Source organism: Lepus europaeus, chromosome 4 (genome assembly GCF_033115175.1).
Source record: "Lepus europaeus isolate LE1 chromosome 4, mLepTim1.pri, whole genome shotgun sequence".
Classification (NCBI taxonomy): domain Eukaryota; kingdom Metazoa; phylum Chordata; class Mammalia; order Lagomorpha; family Leporidae; genus Lepus; species Lepus europaeus.
The window spans coordinates 123693452-123718684 of record NC_084830.1 but is presented as its reverse complement, the minus strand read 5'-3'; positions in this window follow the sequence as shown (position 1 = coordinate 123718684).

The following is a 25233-nucleotide window of genomic DNA, read 5'->3' as shown; positions in this document are numbered from 1 at the left end:
CAAAACTACCCCCTAGCCCTTGTATAATTTTTTCTTTTCCCAAACTAATAATGATGGCTGCTCAGACCTTGAGAATTCACTTTCCACTGAGAACAAACTCAAGCCAGAGCTCTAGGGCATCTCGTGATGCCCCGGGTGAGGCAGGGCAAAAAAGGAATGTCAGCTTTGACAATGAAATCTTTATACCAAGAATCTGGTGTTTACCACTAAGCGGCCAGCAGCCTGTTTTATTCCCAAGTCTAATAAATGGCTGTTTACCCTACAGATTCCTGCTGCTCAAGTTCCCAGCAATCCCCTGATATCACCCCTCCTGAGGTTTCCCTCCATTCTATGAGTTGCCTTGGTTTCCTTTTTCCTCAACTACACATCTCCGCTTGTCCTCCACCCTTATATTAACTTCCTATTTTTCCTTTAAACATAAACCCAATTTTGTTTGACAAAATTGTATTCAGTTTTTTTTTTCCTCCCATCCTTCCTTGCAGTTGAATGTAGTCATGTGACTTGGCCATGGCCAATGAGGAGTACACACACATACTAAGGATGCAAACAGAAATGGAGATGAAGCCTATGTTTTTCTTTGCCTGCCAAAAAAAGAAAAGAAAGAAAGAAAGAGTGGACAATGAGAGAGACAGAGAGAAAGGTCTTCCTTTTTGCCGTTGGTTCACCCTCCAATGGCCATTGCAGCTGGCGCACTGCGCTGAACCGAAGGCAGGAGCCAGGTGCTTCTCCTGGTCTCCCATGGGGTGCAAGGCCCAAGGACTTGGGCCATCCTCCACTGCACTCCCGGGCCATAGTAGAGAGCTGGCCTGGAAGAGGGGCAACTGGGACAAAATCCGGCGCCCCAACCGGGACTAGAACCCAGTGTGCCAGCGCTGCAGGTGGAGGATTAGCCTACTGAGCCGCGGCAGCGGCTCAGAAGCCTATATTTTTCAAGAGGTCCCTTACTACCCTAACCCCACTTCATGACTTCTCACATGAGAAATGGGGTTTGGGCAATCTACGTAAGTTTCTGAAATCAACAGCCAAACTAAAGGATGTGTCATCTGTCCTTTTGTGAAGCCTACTGTATGTAATTCAATCTGCTCTATCAGAAGAGAATCAACTATAAAAAGTTGAGGCAGAAAAGGAAATTAAGAAAAATAAGGACAAATACAGAGAAAATAGAAATCCGTAACCATTCTAATCATTGGTAGAGTTAAATAAGGGAGGACAAGTGTATTATAGTTTTGCTTCCTGTAGTTCAGTTAACTGCAATCAACATGGTTGAAAATTTTTAAGGAAAATTCTAGAAGTAAACAATTTTATGTTTTCAGTTGCAAGGGCATTGTGAGTAACAGGATGGAATCTCATGCCATCCACTCTGCCCCATCCAGAATTCAATCATCCTTTAGTCTAACGTATCTGTGCCATGTATGCTAACAACCCAATAGTCATTTACTGGCTTCTTGGTCATCAGTTCAACCGTCATGATTTAACATAGATTTTGTTCAAGTAAACCTTAGTTTACTTCACAATGGCCCCAAGTACAATTGCAAATTTGGATATGCCAAAGTAAAGCCGTAAGTGAAAGCCATGAAGTGAAAAAGATGTCAAAATGCAAAGTAATTTGAGAGATACCATATTGATACAACCTTTGGTATAGTATGTCATAATTGTGCTTTCAAGCATCTACTGCGGGTCATAGATTGTATTCCCCATGAACAAGAAAGGCCACTGTACATACAACTGGTATAGAAACAGGAGAAGAGGTGTCAAGTCTACGGAGAGATGAGGGAAAGCTTAACAGTATAGGTAATAATTGATCTGGATCAGTAAAATAACAAGGACTTTAACAGGAAAAGGGCGTACAGAAGCAGAGCAGGAACAAACACTTGTAGATACATTGCAGAACAGCAGTCATGCTACGGTCATCTGAACTCTTACTCAAAGTAATAGCTGTCATGGAGTACTTTCCAGCAATAGTTGTTGCACATGCATTTTCTCAGTAAATCATTAGTATAAGCCACAAAGATCTAAAGGTCCTATTATTGTTGTCCCCTTCCTACAGATAAAAAAGTTGAAGCATTCAGAAGTTAATTTCTCTAGGCTGATGGCACCAGTGTCAGAGACAGGATACTGGCACAAATCACTGTGGTTTACGAAGTAAGCTTCTTAAGTATGTGCTCAAATACTCAGTAACACTCTTATGAGGGTCACTACTAAAGATGACAGTGGCTTCTGGAATGTGAAATGAAATGCACTCCAATGAAGCTATGGTTTGAGCAGGATTTGTCTCCCCAAACTCATGCAGATATTTGAATTCCAAATATGTTAAGAGTTAATGGATTAAAGAGGAAGCATGATCCAATTATGGTGCCTGAAGCCGGGGCATTTAAGAAATGATTGGATTGGATTAGGTTGCTAGCATGGAACCCAATGATCAAATCATGATGGCATTAAGATGAAATCATCCGGAGAATGAAGAGGAAGCTCCCTGTGTCTCTCAGCTTCCTGGCTCATTATGTGATCATTTCTCCACCATCCTCTGGGCTCACCAGATGCTTCAACAAATGGGCCCACCCCACCCTGGACCATCAACCTTCAAATCGTAAGACAACAAACACACATACACATTTTTCTTTCCTAAATGGTTTCTCTAAGGTATTTTAGTCAACTCAACAAAAAGCTGATGAATTCAAATGGCTAACAAGACCACGAAGTTCAAAACAGAACTGAACTCTCAAAAGCCTAGATTAATGTACTGGTAAAGATTTAAAGCCACAGTGCAGGGAAGGAGAGGCAGATTTTTGGCCATAAATGGAGTAATCAGGTTCAATATCCACTTCCATCTCCTGAGTCCAGCTTCCTAATAACGCAGAACTGAGGAAGCAGCAGTGATAGCTTATTGGGTGATAGTTATTGAGTTCCTGCCACCCATGTAACAGTTGGATTAAGTTCCAGGCTCCTGGTCTCCGCGCCCCAGGCAGTGCAGGCATCTGGGGAATGAACCACTGGATGGGAGTTCTTGCTCTCTCTGCCTCCCATCTCCGTCTCTATGCCTCTAAAATGAATGAGTGAAAACTTAAAAAATTAAACCATACTAGGGTCTCCAAGTATCAAGCAAAGAGCTGAATCACTTCTCATGTAAGGTATATAATCCCTATACCCACAATCCTCGTGGCCAAGGCAAATACTGCCAACAGACGCATTCCCCAGATCATGGGTCAGGAAGAATGCTTTTACAATGCAAACACTCCGTGGGACAGAATGACAGCCTCCTAAGGGTCAATACTCCAGTAACAAGCTAGGAGGCCTTCACAATGTAACCAGAATTGCTTCAGATCAGCGACTACTGTGTGTCTTCCAACTTTGTCTACTCCATACAGTCGGGATTGACATTTTCCTGATTCTGTCTCTTGACCCATTTCATATTACAGACTTATTATTTCATGTTTATTAGTTACTTTATTTGAAATAAATTATTGTTGTTGTTTAATGATTTTATTTGAAAGGCAGGAAGATAGATGGAGAGACCTTTTATACACTGGTTCTCTTCCCAAATGCCCACAACAGCCAGGGACAGGCCCAGTCAAAGCCAGGAGCCTAGAACTCAACCTGTGTCTCCCATATGGTTGGCAGGGATCTGAGAACTGGAGCCATCAGCTGCTGCCTCCCCAAGTGAGTACTAGCAGGAAGCTGGAATCCAAAGTGCAGCTGTGACTTGAACCCAGACCCTCCGACATGGGATGTGTGTCCCAAGCTACATCTTAATGGATTAACCACTGTACCAAATGCCTGCTCTGCTTAGGTCTCATTTAGATGACCCTGATTCATCATAGCATTAATTCAGATATGGTTCCACCATAAGTAACATGAACACTACTCAGCAATCCAGGGATTGAGAGGTTACCTCCCAGGAACCAGGAAATAAGCCAGGCCAAATCAGTTCTTATACAATGCACACACATACACACACATACTTTATTTTTATTTTGCAACTTTTGCATAAGTATTCCAAGTAACATAGTAAAAAATCTATGAGGGGATTTTTAAAAAATTTGTGGGGAATGCACATTACAAAAAACTAGATGGATTTCCATAATTTGTTCATTAAAATAAACATTCTAATTCATGTTTTCATGAATTTTTGAAGTATTCATACACACACACACACATATATATATATATATATATTTTCTAGAAGATTTTACAAAATCACCTTAACAGGGGATATTTTTTATATGAATTAAGTTAAGCAAAAAAGACAAAAAATTCTAAGAGCCTAAGACATCAACATTCCTATACATGGAAAAAAAAGTGAGAAAAGGTAAGAATCCCTTTATAACAGCAATTGATAACACATTTATGAATAACTAAAATTTTCAGAAATAAGTAAAAAACTTTATGGAATATTTAAAACCTGAACAGGTATTTCCTATGAACATAGTATCTTAGCATAAAGATACCAGTTCTCCTTGAAATTATCCTGACACAGCTATTCAAACTGTTCAGTTTGTTATTGCTGCTTTTTAAAGAGCATGTGTACAAATGGAGAAGATGAATTTACATAAACGAGCAAAGAACTAAGAATAATTGCAGCATTCCTTAAAAAGAAGAATAAAGGGCCTTGCCCTAGCAGGTATCAGGACTTATTATTAAGCCATAGTAATTACCAGAACGCATAATTTGGTGCAGGGATACACAGAGAAAATGTTAGTCATTACTGCATCAAGTAGATACTTCGACTGCAAATAATGGGAAAACTAGGAGTCAAATGGCTTAAACTAGAATTTAATACCAAGTGTAAAAGCAGAGATGTTTGCAGGATTGATTAATTTCATGGCTTGACTCTGTCATCCAGCAAACAGACTTGCTCTGTTTCTCTATTCCACCACGCTGACTATAGTAGCTTTGGCCCTCAACCTGATGACCATAAGGGAACTGCACAGAGCTCGGCATTACATCAAGTTACACTACTAACAGAGATAGAAGAGTGAGTATCTTCTGACATTTCTTTCTCAAAGTCTCAACCCAAGTTCTCTCTGATGTCTTCGTGGCCAGGACTGGGCCACTCACTTCATTCCTAAACAAAATACACCTATTTCCTTAATCTGCCAAGGTCATCCAGGTCAGCATCAACACCTTAGACCAATCCTTCCAGATAAAATGGATGTCGAGGTACCAGCCATCAAGTGAATAAGGTTGTCTGTTCAATGGCTGAAAAACGTTGGGATGCTCTCCTTGACACACCTGAGGTTTTTCTCCAGATTACAAAAATTATTTCATCACAAAATTAAATTCATATTTCCTATTTAGATATCATCATATTCAAATTGCTCTTTGAAGGGATATGGGACCCACTGAGATAGTACTGACATCTGCCAAGGGCCTACTATAGGCTAGGTACACGGCTAAGTATACACCACATCAACCCTCACAAACCCTATCAATCTCAGTAATTCCCACTATGAATGTTCAAACTACACCCAGAGAAACCAAATGACTGCTCCAAGTAGTGCAAATGCTAGAGCTGGGGCCTTCTCCTGAAGTGTACTCTTCCCCCAAACCTGTGCTCTCTACTTTGTATAGTGCCAGGAGGAGAAAAACAAACAAACAAAAAACTATCACTTGAATGTAAGAGAGTTCCTCAAAAAAAATTCTGGTAAAATTGCATTAAAAGATTTGGGTGCAAAAATTGAAAACCCTGAGCCGGCGCCGTGGCTCAACAGGCTAATCCTCCGCCTTGCGGCGCCGGCACACCGGGTTCTAGTCCCGGTCGGGGCTCTGGATTCTGTCCTGGTTGCCCCTCTTCCAGGCCAGCTCTCTGCTGTGGCCAGGGAGTGCAGCGGAGGATGGCCCAAGTGCTTGGGCCCTGCACCCCAAGGGAGACCAGGAGAAGCACCTGGCTCCTGCCATCGGATCAGCGCGGTGCGCTGGCCGCAGCACGCCGGCCGTGGCGGCCATTGGAGGGTGAACCAACGGCAAAACGAAGACCTTTCTGTCTCTCTCTCTCTCACTGTCCGCTCTGCCTGTCAAAAAATAAAAATAAATAAAAAAATTGAAAACCCTACAGCTTTTTCATAATGCACATTTTTCATGAGGTTTTCAAGATCCTTCATAGAATCATACACTAAGAAGAGCTGGCAACAATTTCCCTAGGTGTTTTCTTCCTGAAAAATTATATAAAGAAAAGAGATGATAATTTCAGAATCCTTAATGCTTACTCTCCACTATCAGACAGAGTATCACAGTGGAGAGGTGGGTTGCTTCTTTGAAAATAATGTCTGTCAAAGCAGTTAAGAATTTCCCAGTAAACACAGTAGATCCAGCATTCCCATTTTGCCCATCCATGCAAATCAGATCTCATAAACTTTAAGACACCTTGGCTTCCTTGAAGGGTATATTAGGCAAAGTCAACAATCCAAGGTGATTGAAGGTTAGACAACTGCAAGAGAAGCCACAGACTGCCAGGGAAACACTTTATGAGGACAAAGATGAACTTGGCCAGGCGGACATAAACTGAACAGCCCATTGCTGTGGAAAACTTCAGGGCCAATGGCGCAGGTGTGATGGATCAGCGCCTCTGAGGCTGCCTATGATTGAAGCTACATTGTCAAAAACAGACACTAAACTGGAGACAGAAGCAAGAAATTGGATGGTGCTGTCAACTTGCCATGGGGTATGTAGTGAAGAGCATCAGACTTGCATGAAGAGTGAGGAGAAAAGCAGCAAGAAAGGGTGTGTATGAGGTTTTTAAAAAGTCTCCAAGGATACCTGGTAGAAAATGTAGGCATCCAATACCATGACAGTAATAGTTTGCTACCAGGTCATCGCATCAATTTCCCTGCTTGTACCAGGGTGCAGGCCAAGGGGGACCAGCTGTGTGTTCCCACTTCGAGCAAACTTTGGAGATTCAAAGGGGAAGATCTGAAGACCTGCAGCTCCTGGAGCTCTCTCTTTAGGAGCTCAACAACAGTGCAAAGGCCTGAATCAGAACAATTGGTCTGTCTACCCCACTCCACTCAGGAATGAAGGGATACACTCAGGGCTCTTGACAAGGCTTGGCTTGATTCTGGAGCCACAGCAAGTGATACTGGCCAACCATAAGGTCATTGTCTGCATCAACTTCATCTTAAAAACTAACTGTGGATGGACAAGGCTACTACTCCCCAGTAGACCAAGCAATCTGAAAATTCATTTTCCTGGCAAAACGAGAGAATCCACTATTTCCACATAGTTCTCTCCAATATCACAAGGAGTCTATGAAAATATTCCAGAGATATAATTGAAAGAAGAAGAAAGATAAACAGACAGTACTACAGAGCACACCTACTCCCTTGGATTTCCAGTTATTCAAGGATACTTCAAATGTTTATGTAAGATGCAATTAAAATGTAAGTTGACCTTAGAGCAAAAAATGTGAAATCCTTATGTATGAGAAGTATTCAAAGAGTTCATGGAAAAATGCACATTATAGAAAAACCATACATGAATTCCAAAACGTTTCCACAAACTTTTAAGTAGCCTTGTATCTAACATTTCTGAAGACTTTCATGTACCAGACACTGTGCTAAGCATTTCATGTTTATCACTTAGTTCCCATCCTAACTGAATGAGGAGATGCTATTAATTTTTTTATTATATAAGCAAAGAGACTAGAGCACAGTAAGGTTAAATCATTTGCCCAAGGTCACACCATGAGCAACTGGTAGCCATGATATTTCAACCCCACTATTTGCTGCTGGGGAGTGTGGGGAATTCTCTACAGGATTTCCTCCCATGAACGTTTTCTCCCCACCTACAGCAGATCATTTATCTGAGGCACTCCATTCAATGCAGCCATCATTGACTGACAGCCTAGGGTTTACTAAAATCTGACAGGAGCTCCTGACTGGTGAGAGCCACAGCTGCTCTGTAGTTCCCTGTGCCATCTGCGAAAATGAGGAGAATATTAAATATTGACCTCTTGTTGCTCAGGCAAGCTTTGTGAGTATTAAGGATTTAATGTCTGAAAAACACCTCCTACAGTTACAGTGGGAACTTCACAGGGATGCTCCTGCAACGTCATCCTTCACACACCCAGTCCTAACAAAGCAGCAGGGGCCAAGCTGAGCCTTACTCAGATGTGTACCAGGAGGCTCAGCATCCAAGGAGAAATAAACAGGGAGTGGGCAAGCAGGCAGAGACAACACTGCCAGTACAGACGATGGAGAAAATGCCCAGTAAATACAGCAGACTACAAAGGAAAGTTGTCTTTGTGTTACGAGAAACAGGGAGTGAGCCTTTGGCCTAGTGGTCAAGATACAGGTGTCCCACTTCTACCTCCTGATGCAGGCTTCCCATCACTGCAGAACCTGGGAGAAAGCAGTGATGCTTCAAGAGATTGAGCCCTGCCACACTTATCAGACACCTGCACCGACTTCCCAGATTCTGGCTTTGGCCTTGGTCTAGCCCAGTTGTTGTTGGCACTTGAGGCGTGAACCAGTGGATCGGAGTCTCTTCCTCGCGAACTCCTCTCCGTCCCCTGCCCCCCGCTCCCTCGCTCAACCACTCACAAGTGAAATAATTTTTTACAACACAAAGAGAGAGACAATGTGTCTTCTGAAGAATCACTATTTGTTTTTATGAGACCATAAAAGACAGCTGTGTTTTTTCTACCTTGCCTGTAGGAAAACAAGGAAATTCTACATTTGATTTGAGTCTATTTCCTTAGCTTGGGCTTTTGGCAACCAGCCTTTCTTACAATGAAACTGAAAATTGTCCAAAATGAGTTAAGTGTACTTTACATTCTAGCTTCATACTTTTTGTAAAGTGGGCTGAAGACCACTAATTAATCATCATGCAAAAAAAATGGAAGAGAGTATGTACCAGCTCAGAAAGTGTGTGCTAACAAAGACATGGTCCTTTCTCAACCAGAAATTTCTCGAAAACAATTCCCAACCCAGAAAACAAAACTTGCCAAGACAATAATATTTAAGTGGCATAATGTAGAAATGTTAAAAAATTAAATGAATTTAAAATATTTCTAATACATAAAGAATCTGAAACAAACACAGAAATACCATCTGGGGGGCTGGCATAGTGGCATAGCTGGTTAAGGCACAACCTGGGTTGCCAGCATCCCATACAAGCACTGGTTCATGTTCCAGCTGCTCCATTCTGATCCAGCTCCCTTCTAATGGCTTGGGAAAGCAGCAGATAATGGCCCAAGTGCTTAGGCCCCTGCCCCACTTTGGGAGACCCCAATGAAACTCCTGGCTTCTGCCTGGCCCAGCATTGGCTCTTGTGGCCATCTGGGGAGTGAACCAGCAGATCTCTAGGCCTTTTTCTCCCTCTTTCTCTGTAGTCCAGACTTTCAAAATAAGTACATTTTTTAAAAAAAGAGATATCATCCAGGTGATATACACACAACTCTGTTCCTGTGCATTTGAAGTATATAATCATTTTGAAAATACATCCAACATGCTAAGAGGGAAAACCAGCTGGCTTGAGGACTGGAAGCCCTGGACAGCCTGAATGGTGTCTGATTTCTGTGGTATTAACAGCTCAGATTTTTCAGTTTGAAGTTAGACAAGATTAAAATAAGGAACATAACTCTTAACCTCCAGTTTTCCATTTGTTCTGTCATTCAGACACTCAAGGAGCTCCACTGTGGACCAGGTACATTTATAAGCCTTAAGGACATCATGGTAACCCAAACAAATTTGCCACCTGCCCTCCTTGTTCTTCTAGTCTAGGAGAGGGAACCAATAAGCAGCCAACAGATGGATGAATTATTATACAGTGCAATAAGTGATCTAGGAAAATCAAAACAAAACTGCATGAGGTAACAGAAAACAGCAGCAAGGGGGCTTTACCCAATGTTGACGAGATCATTACAGATGGCCCTGTGATGAAGTTCTATTTAGCTGAGAACTGATGGGAAGCATGGTTGTTCCCAGCTGAGGTAACAAGCTGCGCAACACCCAGAATGAAGACAGAGCTGTGGAAGTTCCAGAGCTGAGGAACGGCCAGGGTGGCCAGTGCACGTGGCTGAGGACAGATAGGAGAGCCACACGAGGTTCAGGAGGCAAGCAGAGCACAGCGCAGGGAGGGCACGGTAAGGAGCTGACACTTTATCACTAATAAGTATGGCAGCTTGTCCAGTGCAAGGGGATGACGTGTTCTGAGAACACCAAGAGAGCCCTCTAGCCGCAGTCAGCAGACATGGCTTGGAGACTCAGCAGGGAGATGAGAGGGAGCAGGGATCAGCAAACTACAGTCTGCCAGTCAAAGCCAGCACCCCCATGTCTTCCTAATGCTCACTTGTTCACATACTCTATCTCCATTCATGCTGCAACAGGAGAGTCCATGAGTGTAAAAAGCGTCTGTATGGCCCACAAATACAAATTTTCTTGCTGTCTGATCCTTTACCAACAGCACACCGAACTCTGAATTATAAGGCTGTAGCAGTAGCTGAGGTACTACATGATGGCAGCTACTCAACATTCATCCACCAAGAATTACTAAGCACCCACTGAGCTTAGAAAAAACAGGTCCCTATTAACTTGAGATGGTATATAAAGCCAGTTCTCCATCCTAACATTCAGTTAACCAAGATCCATCCTGTCACAGCTCCTTACAAAATCCCACTTTTTCAATGCCTCAACCATTTCCTTCTGAATCAAATTTCTTTCAACACCTGTCCTCTCCAAAAAGGTTTACCCCGATTTACACTTTGCTGTCTATTTGCGAGATCCAGCCTTAAGCATCTCCTATCTCCATACTCTACTGTGACTTTGATATACACAGCCCATTTGTGGTTTGGACTAACCAAAACAATTTCCCCTGGGGTTATAAAAACAGCATTTCCACCTTGTTCTCTAAGCTCTGAGGTACTACTCCAGCCCAGTGAGAGACCTCTAGCTCCAAGACCATAGCAGTTTCTTTACAGATGGAACAGGACAATCATGGAATCTTCTTGGGAGCAAAGGCAGGTTCTATTGAACCTAGTAGGAAAGACTTTTTTATCATCTCTGCTGTGGTGATCCCAGAAAGATATGTCTGGGACTCCTAACACTGTTACTCCATGTGCTCAACCTAGGTCACACACAGCCCATGTACAGAAACGGCAAAGGCTACAGACAGAGCATCTGGGAGTCCCAATGGCCTCCCTCCAGCCCCATAGCACACCGTACTTATCCCTCCTAATTACACAAGCCAGTGAATCCTCACTGTTTCATGCTTATATTCCGACCAATAGAAAAGCCTTCATCAACTGGGCAGCTGCCCATGCCTAAAGAGGATGAAGTCAGGGCCTTTGGTATCTGCACAGCCCTTGGCCAGTGACCATGTGGGAGAACAGGAGAGGCCACCCAAACCACCAAGGATCCAGCTGGGTGCATTTAAGCAGCAGATGCAGAAGAGTGCTCTATGTGCCTAAAGACAGGAATGATTTGCAAAGACGAAAGGTATTCCACGCTTCCTCACTCTACCAGAAAGACCAAGATTAACCACCAAAGACAACTTCTGACCCCCTCCTCAGCCTGGAGCTGGCACCAAAACAATCTACATCAACAACTTCCAGGCCAGCGCTCTGACTCAATAGGCTAATCCTCTGCCTAGCGGCGCCAGCACACCGGGTTCTAGTCCCGGTCGGGGCACCGGATTCTGTCCCGGTTGCCCCTCTTCCAGGCCAGCTCTCTGCTGTGGCCCGGGAGTGCCGTGGAGGATGGCCCAAGTGCTTGGGCCCTGCACACCACGGGAGACCAGGAGAAGTACCTGGCTCCTGCCTTCGGATCAGCGTGGTGTGCCCGCAGCAGCACGCCGGCCACGCTTGCCATTGGAGGGTGAACCAACGGCAAACGGAAGACCTTTCTCTTTGTCTCTCTCTCACACTGTCCACTCTGCCTCTCAAAAATTAAAAAAAACCAACTTCCACTAACTGGCTTTTCTCTATTTGCCTTCCCACAAGTCACTTTCCCTCAAGGCACAAGATCTGCATCCTTTGTCTTATTACTTTTTTATATAAAAGTACTATTTTTCATTGAAGATACTATATAAGCTGGAATTCAAAGCCACCTATATGAGAACTATTAATTCAGAGTGTCGCCCATATATACATGAACTATAATAGGGCAATTCTAAAGGTTCATGGAACTAAAGATAAGGCTGGGGGCCAGGGTTGTGGTACAGTGGGTAAAGCTGCTTTCTACGACACCGGCATCCCACATGGGTGCTGGTTTGAGACCCTGCTGCTCCACTTTTGACCCAGTTCCCTGCTCATGGCCTGGGAAAAACACTGGAGAATGGCCCAAGGGATTGAGCCTCTGTACCTACATGGTAGACTGAGAAGAAGCTTCTACACCTGGCTTCAGATCTGCACAGCTCCAGCCATTGTGGATATCTGGAGAGTAAACCAGTGGATGGAAGATATCTCCCACTCTCTCCCAGGCTTTAACTCTGACTTCAAATTAATAAATAAACCTTAAGATAATGCAAATTTTCCACAAATTTTTTGAAGCTCTCCTGTACATCTTAGCGCATTTCTGGTTCTCTTTTTGGTCTTTTGTTTTTAGGGATTCATTCCAACTCACAACCTACAGGAGTCATTCTTCCAGTTCATCAGGGAAAGAGATCCATGGCACCCTGGAAGCTGTCTGCTTGTTACAGAGGCCTTCACACCTTGTCTCGGCTGTTAGGGCTGCACCTGCAACCAGCCTCTGCTCAGAAGAGGAATCCTGGAAGGGACTAGTGTAAACCAAGTTACTTCACCCTGAAATCGCTCTGATATCAGCACTAACTTGCTGTTGATTCCAGTCAAGTCTCCATCAACCTCACTGTCTGTAAAATGATGAAATTGGCCTTTCTGAGCAGCCTTTTTATTCTCCGATTCCTGTGCGTAGGTCACTGTCCAATTCCTCCAGCAAAATGAATATGGTTAACCCATCACTTTGGGGCCAAGGTGACTGTGTTCACAGAGCAGCATTTGATTTGGTTCTGGAAAAGTTCATCTCGGAGCCACATGCAGAGGTGGGAGTCTGGTATTTACATTCACTTCTCACCCCACCCTGCTCCTGGGCAGCCTGGCACACACACGAGGATAGGCGAAGGGCAAGGGCAACACTTTTTTTTTTTCTTTGCTGTGTTCACATAAAAGACCTCAGATACTTCTTGAAAAATCTAACAAGAAAATGTGAAAAGAAGATTTACAAATGTCTTAGAGGCTAGCGTGACCTATGAGAAATTCCAAAGGTTGCTTAAAGTGTTAGTTCCTTCTTCTATACAAATATCTTGTTTAAAAAATGTGAAAACAGATCCCGAAGTTTCCTGGCAGTAGTTTCTCGTTTCCTCCCCGTGACCCCATTTCTCATGAGCTTTGTTATTCCTAGCCTGTTGCAGATGCAATACAGGTCAAGATCATCATGGTGTTTCTCAGCAGGAGCGTTACTCTCATTTTAAATGAGATACAGTAATTCTTCTCTGGACTTCAGTGTCCCCTTCATTCCAAGACATTTACTGTCTACACTAAATGCCCAAAGCATAGTCTGCCATCACTCTGATGGTCAGTCAGAAATACCCACATCAATTTCCAGTAGTCATCGAGGGTCCATATTGCCTCCCAATCAAACTCATTTTACAAATGGGTTGAATGTGGTTCAGAGCTGTGACATGATTTCCCCAAGATCTAACAGAATAGGCGGCTCAGGACTGCTTCTGAAGCCACCTGCTTAGACATCCAATCTCAATGCTATTTTATGCAACCTTATTCCATTCTCTCATAAGCATACTCTAAGTTATAAACCTTAGCATTGTTATTAATGCTATTATTTCCCAATTATAAATGAATGTAAATAAATACTTTTTCATACTTGCCAACTTTTTTCACATTCACAAAGCCTTCATTACCCTAAGTACTTGTATTCCTTACTGGACAAGGGACAACCTATCAAAAACCAAAAGCAGATTTCTTGGCCACTGACTATCAAGGAATTGATAATCTGATGGGATATAATCTGTAGACAGAGACATTTCAGCAACTCAGGAGGCTACTTTACCTATAAAATCCTAGCACTGCTGACATTTGTTGGGTAACTCTACTACCTTCAGTGGGGTGGATCTAAGTTTTGAGCAGTAATGAAGTACCATGGCTAAATATATCCATCCCCTGCCTATTAAAAAAAAAAAAAAAAAACACTCCTCAGATCCCAACCCATTATTAAATTGTAGGGGAGTAAACAGGTATGAAAAGAAGGCTATCTTAGAGTTTGTGGTATTTGTACTGTGCTTTCCTGCTACACAAAGTCACCGGCAACAAGATAGAAAAACCTGCTGGCATGCCTTGTGGATCTGACTCCGCTGCACGCTCGCACACACCTGATCCATCAATACTGCACAAAGGTGAAAAAGGACACAGCCTTCAGATCTCCGCGTGCTCGTGGCATTCTCAGTGCAATTCATGAGCTTCTTTTAATGCATTTACCCGCTCCAAGATGTGCTTCAGACAAGTCCATATGATCAATGGCCGAGGGATGTTCACTTTCTCAGTTCTGGTCGAACAGGTCTGGGGCTGCATTTTAATAACACCACTCTCTCTTAATCCAGTCTTTTCTTTCTCTCTATGCAAGATTATTGCAGACTGGAAAAATGGATCGACTTAAAAGTTTAATACAATATGAAAGAATAAACCTAAGGTCCTCGGTTTGGGTACTTCTTTGCCAAAATCATTTAAAACACTAAATACAATTTCAAGCAAAGGGCAATTTATAGCTCGTAGTCATCAGGGGTTGATGTCTCTTTCACACACATACACACATTTAAGAAAAATGTGATAACAGCAGAGTATTTTCTATTTCATATTTTAGCAGTGTTATTAGCAACTCATTAGAAGTCAATTACCATTTAATTTCCCTAAAATATCCAATTATGATGGCTTTTGTTGTCCAGGGACATAATTTTTTAAACATTTTCCATCACATGGGCCTCTTCAAACAAAACTAAAATCTGCTATTTTTCCCCACCAAGAGGTTCAACTGTGGCTACATATTCTACCAGCCCCTTTTCTGTTTGTGAGAACAGCCTTCCAGGGGCACCAGGAAAACTTGACTGAGTTCTATAAAACTGTGGGCAGCTAAGCATAAGGGTGCCCTCTTTAACTCTATGCTACTAAAGCTGAAAGCAGCCAAAAACATTTACCTGAATTCATTCAATAAATATTTGTTACAAACAAGGAAAAGGCATACAGAAATTTACTGTTAGCAAGAACTGCGAAAATAACAGTCATTTATGACTGTGGGAAAAAATCCTTTAAAAATGCAAATATTTGTCTTGCCTTAAAGCTAGTCATAACTATTATACATTACTCTGTGTATAAATATCAGTTATTCAGTAGGAAAATGAAAATCCCAAAAAGAAACGGCTAGAAACGATTGAGTTATAAATCCAGGATTATCATGGTGGAGTAATGTGGTGGAGAATGGTACATAATTTCGTTCCCTTCACTCCCAGCCCAACTTCATGTCTTTCTTAAGAAGTCTATTAGCAAAGTGAAACTTTCTGATGGTTAAGAAAAGGAACAAAACAAAACTTGGAAGCAAATCAAATAACTGCATTGGATAAAAATCAATCAGACTGATCTCCAGCTCCATTATTTTCCCTCTTAGGATCAATAGCATTCACAACAAAGTATTTGGAAATTCTCTTTGGGGTGCGGGTATGTGTATGTGTAGTTTGCTTTAGCAAAGCATCTCTCTGTCCATGGCACTATGCCATTATTTCATTCTTCTCCTCTCAATCTCTCACCTCCATTGCCAAAAGTTAATAATGAGCAAATTATTAGGGCATAGCTTGTTGTCTTGCCACCAACTCCAGATAGTAAATTAGTTGATCTGATTTTGAAAATCTTCACATAGAATGTAGACAGAAGAGTTTTCAAAGGTTCAGTCAATAAAGTTCAATCAGCTTTGATCCAGTGTTCTCTGACTACTAACAAAGTTCAAGTTATCCTTTTCCAAACAATCAAAATCCTCAAATAACATACTTTTGTATTCCCTTGAGACCAATATTCTTATATTAAGGGGCCCAGGAAACGCATGCCTTGTGTTTTAGGACATCAAACTTTTTATATACAAGTGAGACCACTGCTGAAATAAAGATCAGGTATAGTAGACTATAAGAAACAAATTACAGTTGGGTGGGGGGTGGTGCTGTGAAAGGGAGGGTTACAGCCCTGGCTGGCATCCCACATGGGCACTGGTTCAAATCCTGTTTGCTCCACTTCCAATCCAGCTCCCTGTTAATATGTCTGGGAAAGCAACGGAGAACAGCCCAAATCCTGGGCCCCTGCACCCACATAGGAGACCTGGACGAAGCTCTTGGCTTCAGTCTGGCCCAGCCCCAGCTGTGGCGGCCATTAGGGGAGTGAACCTGCAGATGGAAGACCTCTCTTTCTCTCTGCTTCTTTATAACTCTATCTTTTGAATTAATCAAATACATCTTTAAAAAATTAAAATTTTAAACTGTAGCATATCATAGCTGTAAGATTGATGGTAGCCATAAGGGCCAATCATGTTGCAGGGGGCTGACACTACAAATCACTTGGCAGTTGCAGGTTGGGGAGGGGGGGATGTTGGTCTGTGTCCCTAAGCATAGGTCCAGCCTCCTTGAACCTTACAACAAGGCTTACTTTGGTAAGATGAAGTTATACTACCTGTATGAAAGAAATACCTAGCAACTGAATCAAATTTCATAGAGGTTTCAGAGGGCAGAACTCCAACTCAGAACAGTCACAAGACAGAGCCTCTCCCAGTCAGTAGGTCATTTGCCTCCCTGACTGCATCCAACCTATGCCACCAACATACTCCTGCTTTACAACAAACTGCTTGAGTGTCTAAGACTCCTCTTTGTTTCCTCACAGCAGTGTGTAAGTACCATAGGACCTCAGAGTTACCTAGGTTACTGAAGACCAGGCCTTATTGGTAGCTCTTCTGTGCAGAGAGGTGCATGGCAAGAAAATATGTCCCCCTGAATAGCTGGTCTACAAAGCAGCTTTCAACATCAGGACCCGAGTCAGGTCACTATTGCTTCTAATCCCTTTTCCTAATCTACAGTTTACCCCAGCCATTGATGAGCTTTAGAATATTGTTGGAATAAAATTTTCTTTTAGCTATCTTATTAAGTGCTAAGAGAGCAAAAGTTAATATTTGACAAGATATATACTTATAGATATTGATGGGATACATTTTTTTAACAACAAAACCCAGAAGAGGTAGTTATGACCTGAGGGTAGGTCAAGGGAGTAATAAAATTCTAGTGATAAAGGAAATGCCAATCTCAATACATATTTTGTTAAAGATACAGAGTCTGTTCTTTCAATAGTTTTGTGTTTCAAAGCATGATCTGGATTTGAGCTTCAATTATGACCAATCTGGCAGGCTGAAAACAGGTCACTCATGGGAAATGCTAAGAGTTAAGTCCAACCAGAAGGTAGGAGGTTGGGTAGGGGAGAACAGCTCATAGAGCCCATTAAATGCCCAGTTGGGGAATGTTTTTGGTATCCTAGGTGCAAGGTGAGCCAACAGAAGTTTTGGAGGTAGCCAGAGTCTTTATGGAAATTGTAGTTTGCAAAGCTCCCCACAAGTATTGGTTCTCGATGAATCTCAAGGAGGAAACACCAGTAAGGAGACTACTGTGATAGTACAAATAGGAGACACTGAGGGTTGCTGAAGCAGGTAAGAGTATGGATAAAGACACCCTGGAATGTATTGGTAACACCTGGGGCTGTTGCCAATAGAGAACCAGATAAAATTCATCAAGTTCCTATTAGGTTACAACTTCCTCCAACTGTGTCTGCATATGAGGTGCTGAAACAGGGCTAACTCGGGTACACAACCTGCTACAAAAATGAACAAGAAACAAGAATATATAAATGCTCTTAGGAGAGCCTTGATCAGTCATCCATCCCTAGCAAGGATGTATCACAACTATCAGCCTCATTTGCTTGGTAAACTCTTGCTCCCGATTCTTGGTTCTTCAGCAACAGTGCCAGGCAAGTTGCTAGGTTGATGCACTAACCTGTGCCTGCTCCTCCTGGGTAAGGGAACTGTCAACTTGTGAATGCCTCGATGAGACAGGGGGTGGCCTTTCCATGACCTCCCTGGGTCTCTGCATCATGCTGCTGCCTCTTGGCCAGTCTCCACACCCTTGAACTCTCGTGGGCCATTCCTCAACCAAGACAATGGTCTTTTAGTTCGCCTTTGTCTTTGTGGCTCCCAATTTTGGAGCAATACCCCTCTTCCTTCTCCATGAAGATTTATTGAAAACCCATGGAGAGTAACTGAAGCTCAGAATCAGCCAGCATTCACTCTGTTCATTTCACCTATGTATAGGGAACTTGAGATTCCTCCCCTTTCTCCCACTCTACTTCCTCAAACTGCAAGTTAAAGACATTGGGAAACAGTCTAAATCCCAATCAATATGTGGTGAGCTAATAAAGTATGGATTTTCTATGTGGTTATGCACCATTCAACACTTAAAAATCAACAAGGCATGTCTATATGTGCTGATATGGAGCCATCTCTATGTTTGCTGTTAAATGAAGCATCCAAAAGCAAAATACTGCACATTGCATTCTGTAGCTTGAGCCAGCAAATGGCCTCCACATGCTGGTGTTTGTATCAAATTCCTCCAGGTGCACAGTTTTTTAAATTAAAGTGATGAATCCAAGAATGCAAGTTTGGCCCAGTCCCATATAAGAGTTAGGGGAAAGAAAACTTAAATAAAATCATTCCAGCCGCTACTTAACTTTTTCTTCTATCCTATGAAAATTGATAAAAATTCATTTTCTGCAAATGTCTTGTTACCAGGATACCATTTTTCCAATTACTTACAAAGAGCATAGATTATTAACCCTGTGATTTTATTCCAATGGAGCTATTCAAAACCGCACTTCCAGCCATCCACAGAGGTTAAATAATGAATTATGAATGGCACAATGATAATGAAATTCTCAGAATGAACTTCTGTAAGCCTCAAATGGGTTTTCTTGGTAGGGCAGAGGGGGCCAAGAAGATGTAACGTACTCAACTTTCACCAAGTAACAAAGAAGGCCCCAAAGCCCCCATCTCAGATTCTACCCTGATTCCTTTCAATAAACACTGTTAAGCCCCGGTGTTCAAGAGACTTTAGAATTAAACGCAGTGGAAATCATTTGCAGTGGTGTCTACTGCCAAATTGCCTTACCTGGATCCTCCGTGGAACTTCCACCAAAATGAGATTTCTCCAGTAAACTCTGGGCAACTCCATGTAGAAAGAGAAGAGGGCTGGGGAGGGCTGCCCGGCTTCATTCTCTCCAGGATGAGTTCACAGGGACTGTGGAAGGCCCTGCCTCAGGTGAGCCAAGCAAGTGCATGGCACTGAGAGAAGAAGGTAGCGCAGCAAACTCTCAGAGCAGTAGAGGAGGCTAAATGGGAGCCTGGGCTCTGGTTGCAGCACTCCCAGAGCGGTCTGGGAGCTTGTTATAAACGCGGAATCATGGGCCCACCCTAGACTTACAGAATCAGAACGTGCATTTTAACAAGATCCCCAGCTGACTCCCATACACATACAATCTGAGTAACAGTGCTAATGTTAACTAGCAGAAATGAGAAACGCTTGGCTGCTTTGAATAAAAACATAACTAGGAAAGAGGAGCCCCTCCCCTTTTAGCTTAATCTTGCCAAACATTTGAAACCTCCCATTTTCTTAAATGCTGGCCCAGCAAGAATTTCCTACACAAAAGCGTAGCACCGTTACCCTGGGCTTCAGTGCAGGCTCCGCTCCAGGCTTAGTGACTGATTCCAGATGGCAGGCAAGTTCTTTGCCCTCTCCCAACCCTGCTTCCCCTATGGGTGGCACTAAGACTTCGGACCTAGGCTACCTTCTAAGCACCCTGTTTCCTAGTGACGGGCTGCAGTTCTATTAGAGAGACCAGGAGCTGTTGTGGGGTCTTCACATCACAGCTAAAAGTGCTCTACAACCTCTCCCTTTCATTGACCTCTGGGTTAGACAACCTCCTCTGGCCAAAGCCCTCCCTTCATCCTTTTGGCTTTCTTGTTTAGATGCCCTCACTCTGCCAGAAGACTTCATTTTCACCTTCAAGTCAGCTGGGCTGTCTCTCTTTTCTTCAGGGGATCCTCTTTTAAAAAAAGAAGATTTATTTATTTATTTGAAAGTCAGAGTTACACAGAGGAGAGGCAGAGAGAGAGAGAGGTCTTCCATCTGCTGGTTCACTCCTCAATTGGCCACAACAGCCAGAGCTGTGCAGATCAGAAGCCAGGAGCCAGGAACTTCTTCTTGGTCTCCCACATGAGTACAGTGGCCCAAGGACTTGGGCCATCTTCTACTACTTTCCAGGCCATAGCAGAGAGCTGGATCGGAAGTAGAGCAGTCAGGGCTAGAACCGGTGCCCATATGGGATGCCAGAGCTTCAGGCCAGGGCATTAACCCGCTGTGCCACAGTGCCAGCCCCAGGGAATCCCATTAATAACCCGAAGACATGGACACCTGGAAGTCTAAGCCTTCATCCAGCTAACAGTTTCCTTCCAAGAAAAAAGGGTCTCTCTCTCTCTCTCTCTCTCTCTCTCTCTCTCTCTCTCTCTCTCTCTCACACACACACACACACACACACACACAGTCTATGAAGATGAATAGTATGGTATTTGTCACATAATATTAAATGTCTCACTTTACCACAAGCCACGTTGCCTTATAAGCACAGCTGATTATTATTAACATAGACTCAAGGAGCAAGTACCTCAAATAAAATTTCAATATCCTTCTACAGTATCCTGATCTGTTATTTTTCAGTCTGTTGGAGTATTTCCATCATCAGGAAAACCAGTTACCTCCGTGGTATCCTATATTACTCTACCTTCTCTCTCTAAGTTTCCCTCATTTATGGACTGCAGATTTATCTTCTAGGCCCTTGTACCCAATGAGACAGGTTGTTTTACATTAAGCCCCACTGATCCCCTCTTCTTCATTGTGCCTTTCCAGTTAATATTTTCTAATTAACATCCTCAGTTCCAACTACATTGCTTAGTGTCTCTTTAATTGGTTTCACATCTCATTTAATAAGAAGCACCTGGATGTGAAGTTAAGTATTCTGGGCATAGAAGAGAACAGGACTCAACCATGGGTGTCTTGCTGGCTCTCTTTTCCTTTTTCCAATTTTTTCCTTTGTGTGTTTGAGAGGCAGCCAGAGAGAGAATGCTCCCATCTAGTCCAAAAGGCCCAGGACCATGCCAGGCCAAAGCCAAGAACTCAGTCTGTGTCCTCGCATTGGTGATACGGACCCAAGAACATGATCCAACACCATTGCCTCTCAGGGTACCTATTAGAAGGAAGCTCGAATCAGGAGCCAGAGCTACGAATTGAACCTAGGGTCTCCAACATGAGATATGATTAGTATAACCATTAGGCCAAATGCCCATCCTTGGTTTTCTTTTCAAAAAGGAACTGAGAGGAAAGCATTGTATGACCAGATGGTTTACTAATATATTAATTTATGCTTTTATTTTTTACTTTTTTTCTTATTTGAAATAGAGAAATCTTTCATCTGCTGGTTCTCTACTCATATGCCCACAACACCTAGGACTGAGTCAGGCTGAAGCCAAGAACACAGAACTCCATTCACATCTCCTACATGGGTGGCTGTGACTCAGGTACTTAAGCCATCATCTGTTGTTTCCCAGGGTGCACATCAGCAGGACGCTGGAATTGGAAGTGGAGACTTGAACTCAAGCACATCAATGTGGGATGTAGGTATCCGAAGAGCCATCTTCACCAAACACCCACCCCTGTTTTATGTTGTTCTTCTGGTTTGTCTCCCTTTGCCACTCAGATCAGGAGGGACCCTCACGCGTTCACACCCCTGGGGATTTGCTTTGCCAGGTCAAAAGCAGAAGTTGTGCTCAGAATACTGGTGTTCATGGCTCTTGCTTTCCAGGATCTTGGAAAATTTGGAGGTTAGGGTAACAAGAAGACCAGAGAGGCGATTATCCTTGAAGTAAGGGGAAAAAAAGAAAAGAAAAGAAAGAAATGCCTCGAGAATGGGAAGGAAATGGAATTAAATTACAAAGTAGTGGAGATCCTTGCCAGTGTAGTGCTTAAGAGACCTGACTGGGAACAGGCATGTGGCACAGTAGGTTAAGCCACAGCTTGGGGTGCTCACTTCCCATATCAGAGTGCCTGGTTTGAGTCCTGGCTGTTCCATGGCTGATCCAGTTTCCTGCTAATGCACCTCAGGGGAGAGAGGAGAGGAGGCAGGAGATGTGGTCCAAGTACTTGGGATACTGTCACCTATGTGGGAGGCCTGGATAGAGTTCCTGGATCCTGGATCCTAGGTTTCAGCCTGTCCTGGCCCTGGCTGCTGTAAACATACGGGGAGTGAACCAGTGGATGCAAGATGTGTGTGTATGATATGTCCCCCTCTGTTACTCTTTCAAATAAATAAATATGTATGTATATACATTTATTTATATATATGTGTGTATCTATTTATTCACATACACATTATATATACATATAATATATAACATATAATAATATATACATATAAATAGATACATACATACATATGCTCAGATCTCAGGAAACACAGCTGCCTGGGGAAATTAGGGTAGTTGGACTCTGGTCACTTGGGATTCCAACTGGGTTAATAAATCTGGGGATTCCAATTGGGTAACTAAATATTCCTGGGTCAAAGCGTGGTACAAGAATAATTGAGACATCTGTCTTGGAAAGGAAGACTTCTGTGGCGGCCTGGTGATGAAGGAGTCGTCCTCTGTTTTCTGGCCACAAGTTATGATTCCAGCACTGGAACGTGGCTCCTAGGAAGGGGAGGAGAGCCTCCCAAAATGGCTTCAAGTTACTAGGCTGCAGATTTAGAGTCCAGTTTAGAAAAAATGAAATACTTTGATTTTTTTTTACACTTTCACTTACTGTACAAAATTTATTTCCATTATAACTGTATAAAATAGTGTGAAGGAACTCAAAAGAAAGATTTCTTGCCTCAATGAAAGTGCTATCTAATCTAGAGATAATACTCTGATTTCCCTTGGTGATGAAAGGAATTGTAGCCTAATATAAAGCAGTATGACTTCTGTCATGTCATTTTATTGCTCTGGGTCTTACTTTCCTCCTCTGACAAATGGGGATAATAATGCCATAATTTCACAAAATTACTGATAGAATTCTAAATTCCCATGCAGATGACCACATTAAATTTTTAATAACTATTAGATGTGTAGCAATAGTTTAGGATATAGATTTAAAGCTTGGTGAGAGTAACTGTGTTTAAACTCTGGTTCTATATGAACCTTCATCTAGCTCAGGGAAAACTAGATACCCTCCCAACACTTCAGTTTACCCATCTATAAAATGGGAATACTAACAGTAGCAAGTTTGTAGGGTTTTATGAGGGCTAAATAACATGAAGGCTATCCAAAAGGTTTATGGAAAATGTACATTATGAAACAACTAGGAGTCACTGTTGAGGAACACTGGGTTAAGCTACCACCTGCAGTGCCAGCATCCCATATGGGCACCAGTTTGAGTCCCACTGCTCCACTGCCAATGCAGCTCCCTGCAAACGTGTCCAGGAAAGCAGCAGAAGATGGCCTGAATGTTTGGACCCCTGCAACCACATGGGAGACCCAGATGGAGCTCCTGCCTCATGGCTTCAGCTTCGCCCAGCCCCTACCATCGCAGCCATTTGTGGGAGTGAACCAGCTGATGGAAGATCCTTCTCTCTCTCTCTCCCTCTCTCTATCTATAACTCTGCCTTTCAAATAAATAAATAAATCTCACAAAAATAAAAGAAAAAACTAGACAAGAATCTCAATTTTTTAAACCAAAACAAATTTATCTTCTAATCCCATTTTTCCATGAACTTTTTCAAGTCCCCTCACATCATCCATGTAAAATCCATAGCAAAGTGCATGCTAAGTGCCAGTTAGCTATTATACATGAAAATGGAAGTAAAAACATTTTGCTAAATTAAAAAGATGAAACAGCTCTTAAGTGATCATTATCAACATGGTGTTTCATTTGATTTCGAAAGAAATATTTCCAGTTTCAAAAATAAACTAAACATCTGGTCCTAAAATGTATATAATTATAACAAGAAAAGGAGAGAAAAATGCTCAAAACCACAGATGGGGAATGTTACATATTTGAGGCTAAAAATAACCTAATATTGTGATATAACTCAGACCAAGTTTCCAGAAATATTCATGGGATGATTCATAATGGAGAGTTAAAGTACAGTGCTGAAATCCTTTGTGCATATATGTCTTGATATGAACATCTCCAGGAGTAAAGTTTTCCTTCATCTTCCAGGCAGATAACACAAAGATCTAATCAATAATTCATCCTGGCAGAAAAACTCATTACTCAACCAAGGCTATGACGTAAATCCTGTCAGGGAGCCTTGTTTTGGCTAAGCAGGACAACTTAATTTAGTGCAAAGTAAATAATCCCATTCCCTATAAATCATTCATTCCAGGATTAAACATTCTGTATTTCTCCACGAAATATGCATCCCAGGCCTGGACATACATTAACTTCTATATCGTTGCACCCGAAGGCTGGCCAAGCCAGTGTTCTTACAGTCTCTTTGAAGCTGACAAATCCACTAGGCTGAACACAAGCACAATAGAGTTTCGGGAAAGCTCGGAATTTGGATTTTGAAGTCCTCAAAGCAAGTCTTTCACAAAATCTAGGCTCCCCTTCCTACCTATATTGAAGGCTGGTGGTTCTCTTCCACCTGGATACTATTATGAAAGAGAAATTCATTTCCCAAAATGAACTCATTTATTTTAGTTGAAACCCTTTCCATTTAAAATGACAGAAAATGCAACCTAAAGTGGCACAAGGACAGTGGGAATTGATTTCCTCATCTCCTGGAGCATGCATAATCTAAGATCATAATTTCAGTCTTGGTGTGATTAAGACTCAATCATTGTTACTGCAGCCTGATTTTATTCCTCTATCTGAGCTCTACTTTCTCTCCAATAGACTCCTTCCTTGGGGGAGCACAATGGTAGCTGCAGCTTCCCGTTCTCTCCTTTGGGACCAACAGGAAAAGATCAGCATCCAGGATAACGCAAACCAAAGTTCTAGGGTTGTGTCTTTTGAGCTCTGATTTGTCTAACTTGGGCCCTATGCTCACTCACTGTTGTGGGGAGTGGGGTGGGGATCCGTAGCACTCCTAACAGTCAGGCTCCGGATGGGGAT